Raw genomic sequence first — 6,229 nt, 5'->3', positions numbered from 1 at the left:
CCTCCCGACCTCGTACCTCCGGCTGCACTTGCATTTGCTACGGGTGGGGCTGAGTTAGAAGCTACACATAGGGAGGATGACCTTGGGTTTGCTCCCCAGAACCCCTATTTTCAGTACTTTACTGAATTTCTGTTTTTAGAGCTCTTGTTTTCACAGTTATTCAAAAACTAATAACAATGGGGTTTGGCCTCTGGAATATTTGCAATTCTTAGCTGAAAGGTCTGACTAGGGCAGTGCCCCAGGCAAAGTGATGCCTGCCACCTCGCTCCCTGTGGGGTCTCCTTGGCTTTTAAGCTCCTCCTGCAGCTCCACGTCCTGCTACCCCACCCCTCAACCCCTTTGCAGTTCAGCCCCATGGGCTGTGTGAGTCCCCAAGCTGGGCCAGCGTGTGTGGATTTCCAGTCCTCCCCATCCAAATGTCAAAATCAGTCATTTGTGAGACCAGCTCCTTGCCTGTCTGCTGAGGTCCCCTTGTGTGTTCCGAGGCAGACTCTTGGCTCACAGCCAAACCCACAGAGCTTGTTTTCTGGGGGCCCAAGCAGATAGTGTGGAGGTCAAAAACCAGATGGCTGAAGTTCCTTTCTACCTCTGGACCTTCTAGCTGTGTGACCTTGGGCAAATCACTTCACCACTCTGTACTTCAATTTCCTCACCTATAAAGCAGAGAGTACGGTACCTATCTCCATGGGGTTATTGTGAGGAATGAGTTAATTGATACATGTAAAGCACTTAGAGCCTTGCCCTGGCCCGTGGTAAATTTGATATAAGTTCATTAGTATTACACTTCATTCATTCGCTGTGCTGTTTGAAATCATTGCACTCCTTCTATTAAGGGCAACTCTCTTTTCCCGAAAAACCCACTACTATGTGGCGTTAGGTGCTGTGCGAACAAAAATGAACAAGTCGATGCCAGACATTTGTGCCTCCTGATGGAAGTGGTTTTCACACTTAGGATGTAGGCAAGCCTGGGCCTCAGTTTTTTTGTTTGTGAAGTGGGGATAATAATATGCCCTACCTCGGAAAGATTTTTGGTGAGAATTAAATGCATCAAGCCCTCAGAAAATCACCTGGGACAAATGAGGTCTCGATAGCACTCAGTTACAGCTATGATTATTCCACCTGCTGCTGCCCATCACCATGTGATTTCTGATTGACCAACTCTAGGGGGTTATTTCGTGGGAGGTGGGGGAAGCGACAGGGTATCAGTTATTATTTTGTTAGATCACAAACAGGGAAGAAGCCTATGTCCTCGAGTCTATCCAGTATCCCCCATACTCAGGCAATACTCAGGCTTTGTTTGTCCTCTTTGGGGCTCACCTTGAACCTCTTCTTGGCCAGGAGTCCTGGGGCTGAGTGAAGGGAGGGTCAGCTCTTTCTACTGAACCTCAGGTCCCACACCTAGCCACTGTCACGTGACTTTATCCCTGCGAGAGTTACCCGGGAGACAAACCCGGTTTTGCTTGGGATGTGAACCAGTTCCATTGAATGTCTCATTTGTTGAGTGCCTACTATGTGTTCCCTCTTGGCCTGGTGCTGGGGACCCCAGACTGTATAAGACAGAGGCTCAAAGTCTCCCGCCAGCTTCAAGGCTGCTTCTCGTACCCCACCCCCACCCCAGGCATATGCCAGGTGCCCCGCCCTGCCTCAGCCCTTCATCTTGTTCCCTTAGCTTGGAACCCTCCTCCCCCAAGACATTCACACAGGGCTCTCCCTGGCCTCCTGAAGGTCCGTACTCTAATGTCACCTCCTCAGGGAAGCCCCCTCCAATTTCACTGTTTAAATCAACCCGCCACTCTCTGTGCCTTTTCCTCGCTGGTTAGTTCTCATGGAGCTTATCGCTACCCGACATTACCTGCGTATTCACGGAATTCGTTTTTTGCCTGTCTCTCCCAGACTTGGATGTACATCAGGTATTCTCATCTTTGTTGCATCCCATGGTCCCATTCGCAATCTGAGGAAGCCTACAGACCTCGTTTCAGAATAAAGCGTTATGAATAAATGTGTAAAATACACTCCTTGAATTCTTAATCTCTAGTTAAGCCGCTGCAGGCCACAGATACTGTTTCCGCCCCTACTAGCACCAAAAATCATGCCTGGCACATCATAGGTGCTCAATAAATTTCTTTTTTTTTTTTTTAATTTTTTAAAATAAATAAGAGCTCATGTTACAATCTAGGAGTTAAAGGGTTAAAATTTGTTCCCTAGTCTTTCATATCCATTTTAATAATAAAATGCTAGAAATAGCTAGTGGTCAGTGATTGTTTGCTACATGCTAGGCACTTTTATAAATATTATCTCATTTAATTCTTCCAACAGCTCTGAGATATGTACTATTAATATTCCCTTTCTTTGGTTATGGAGACTGAGCCAAACAGAGTTTAAGCAACCCATTCGAGGCCATGCAGCTGGTGTTAGAACTCTGCTCTGAGTCCAGAGCCTGTGTTCTTAAACTATTAAGGCATGCTTCCCCAGGTGTCTTGGCCTCAGAAACTAGCCTCAGTTCCAAAGGTCCAGCCCTGGTCCCCTGCATTAGCTAAGGCTCAGTTCTCTTTCACCCTTGTCTTCTTAGGTGACCCATGGTGCCATCCACAGAATCTCAGCCTGTCCCCCCAGCTTTACACAACTACCCCAAAGCTAATGACCCCCAGGTCAGTATCTGCAGGACCAACTTTTCTTCTACTCTCCAAGTCTCAATGTCCCCTGCCCACTGGACACCTCCCCCTGATGTTCTTCAAGCCCCATTGTCCCAATGTGTCATCTTCATGAAGACTTTCCTGACCCCTCCCAGGTAGATCTACCCACTTGGCATCCCCACTGTTCTCTGTACCCAACATACCACCGCCTCAGTAATGTGTTAGTCGATTTCTTTACGTGCCTGCTGTTCCTTACCATTCTGGTAGCTCCTTGAGGACAGGGGACTATTTCTAGTTTGTGTCTAAATCACTAAGATTTAGAACAATGACTGACACAGTAGGTGCTCCATGGATGGGTTTGATAGGGTGAACAGAAGAAGAAATGAATAAGTAAATGAATTTTATGGACCAACCCTACTTAACACTTTGGCTATTGTGTTTATTAGTATTTATACATCATTGAGTGTCTAGTACCACTACATGACCCAAGGGGAATAAATTCTGAAGATCCAAGGACCAGGATGCCTCTATTTCCAAACCTGAAATCAGTCGTAGCAGTAAAAACATGAATAACTAGATCACAACGGGGTACAATAGTTATTTGTTTCAGTTCCTCAAATCAATTCAAATCCTGTTAATACTTAATTTAATTCACCGTTTTTTTTTCCCTAGAACATTAACAGATATGTTATTAAGCAGTGGGGTCATCCATAATTGGTCATCTCTCCGTGAATTAAATTTTAAAAAGGAAAAGTAAGATCAAAGAATAATCAGATTTCCTATTTGTGCAGGGCAACCGAGTTAAATTATATTTACTTGCTAAAAATAGATTATTTTCTTAAGAATCAAACATTTATTTTTATCTCAAGTAACCTCAATACATCTTATGTAGAATTAACAAATAAATTCCAGGTAATAGTATTACATATTTAATAAATATAGCACGTATTGAATGATGTTTGAATGCAAGGCATCAAGTAAATTCTGGAGGCAAAGATGGATTGAACATGGTTTCTTCCCAAAAAAGGAGCTTATAAACAATAGAAGGGTGTGAGCTTTGAGTGAAGTGACTGTGGAACTTACACTTCAAAATACCGGCCGAAGCTTTGAAGCATTCTGAAGTCTTGGCCTAGTGATTTGGTTAGTGGTGGAGAGGCCCATTGGGTCTGAAGATAAAGAGTAAATGGGGTAAAAGGCTATCTTAACTCATACTTTCCTTATTAATTCCCTGCAGTGATGGGCACCTAGAATGTGTCCCCATTACCAGTTGCCACAGACAGCACTGTGTTGAGCCTTCTTGTACCTATTGCCCTAAGAGGCTTCTGTAGCATGTGTACCCAGGACTGCTGGATCACCAGAATGGCTCTATCTGTCCTGAGAGCATCTAAGGTTTGGGTATAGGCCAGTGGTTCTCAACTGGGGATGACTTTGCTCCCCAAGGGACATTTGGCAATGTCTGAAGACATTCCGATTGTCATGACTGGGAAAGGCCAAGGATACTGTGCATCCTACGATGCACAAGACAGCCCCCACACAAAGCATTATCTGGCCCAAAATGTCACTATGCCGAAGCCGAGGAACCCTAGTCTAAGCATCTTAATCTGTGGTGTATATTCCTTTTCAATGACTTGCTGATGGAATTGAATGATTCCATGAACATCCTGAAAATGTATGCTAAATTGTGTGTGTGTGTGTGTGTGTGTGTGTGTGTGTGTGTGTGTGTGTGTGTGTGTGTGGTATGTAGTGTTCAGTGGTATCCACCTCACTCTGATTCATGTCCACTCAGAACCTCAGAACGGGATCCTATTTGGAAATAAAGTCCTTGCAGATGTATTAGTTAAAAATCTCAAGAAAAAGTCACTCTGGATTTAGGGTGGGCCCTAAATCCGATGATTGGTGTCCTTATGAAAAGAGGACACCAGGGATACACAGGGAAGAAGACTCTGTGAAGATGGAGGGAGGCAGAGTTTGGAGTCATGTTACCACAAGGCAAGGAACGAATGCCAGGAGCCACCAAAAGCTGGAAGAAGCAAGGAAGAATTCTCTCTTAGAGACTTCGAAGGGAGCGCAGCCCTGCAAACACCTTGATTTCAGACCTGTTCTCCAGAACCGTGAGAGAATACATTTCTGTTGTTTTTAGCCACCAAGTTTTCGGTAATTTGTTGTGGCAATTCCAGGAAACTGGTACAAGATAACGTACATTTTTATTGAGCAAAAGGGTTTACTTTTTGCCTTACATTTTTTTCCTTTCTTTTGGTAATAGCACCCCAAATTCCTTCTGCTTGCTCACTCTGAGTGGTTCAGAGTGGAGGAGACCCCACCTACCCCCAAGTCATGTGACCCAAGCCCAACCAATCAACCAAGCGATTGTTCAGGACTGGGGACGTGGCCCGAGTCATGTCCTGCAGATTTCCACGGAATCCTTCCAGCTAAAGTTGCCATGCTGATATTTTGCCTTTGTTGGTCACTGTCTTTGCCACCACATCAAGAAAGCCTGCTGAGAATAAAGTCGACATAGAGGACAACACCATCCTGACACAGACACTGTCCTGATGATTTCACTGGAGACCCTGGATCAATTGGTTCTTGAAAACTCGTCTCTTGAATTTTCCTGTTCTGTAACCACTGAGTTCCTCCCATGGCCTCACACTTGTTTTTTGCTTATTTAAGCCAGGATGAGTTGAGTGTCAAATGAAACAAACTGAAAGAGTTGACGCATGGGAGTCTTAGCTTTTATTGAAATTACAATAGGGGGTCCCCCCCAAATGTTAAGGAACGCCTAACCTTTTTTGTTATTGTTAGAGATATTTACAGTTCTGTGCTTAAAAGGACCATTGTATGGTCATACTAGTTACAGGACATTCTCACACCCAGGGTTAGGGTCTCTTTGGTATACTGAATTTAGGGTTTTAAAAGTTTAATAAGTTCATAGGATCATGAATATTAGAACTGAAAATGATATCGTAGATTATCCTGATCTTTTTTTAACAGGTAAAAGCATAGAGGAAGAAAATATTACACACTGACAACCCAGATCATTAGAAATATAATTTATCTCAAGGGTTCTTTAAATAAGCACTTTTCATTGCACATCTAAAATAAAATCTATTTAGAAAATATTTCTGCTTAGAACTTCTTTGGAATGCATCTAGTATGTAAAGAAAGATGAGCTTATAAATGATACAATCATATATTCAAATGAGAAATTAAGATGTATATTGAAAACCAAGTTGATCGGGTCAACATTGCCTTTCTAAAATGTCTGTCTGACTTCTCCTTGGTTTGTGATTCCTCCAGTGCACTCAGAAATTTCTCAGTAAGCAAGGTCAACACTCATCCATTGCTAGCCTTCCTGTCTACCCTGATCACCCCTCTCTGAAGAGGCGCTGCAAACATCCACTGGAAAAAATAAAACCGATGATGTTTGGGTTTTTATCACAGTTATGTATAGAACCAGTCATGTAGATTCGGGGATCTCATCTCTAAACTGATCAATCCACTTGTTCTCGATGCTGTGGGAGGTGCTTCATTTTCATCTCTCTCTTCACACACCTACCTGAGGTCTTGGTAAGAGTCCCTCACCTTGTGCTCCAGCT

This window comes from Pteropus vampyrus, unplaced genomic scaffold (genome assembly GCF_000151845.1).
Source record: "Pteropus vampyrus isolate Shadow unplaced genomic scaffold, Pvam_2.0 Scaffold62, whole genome shotgun sequence".
Taxonomy (NCBI): domain Eukaryota; kingdom Metazoa; phylum Chordata; class Mammalia; order Chiroptera; family Pteropodidae; genus Pteropus; species Pteropus vampyrus.
This window is presented reverse-complemented; position numbering follows the sequence as displayed.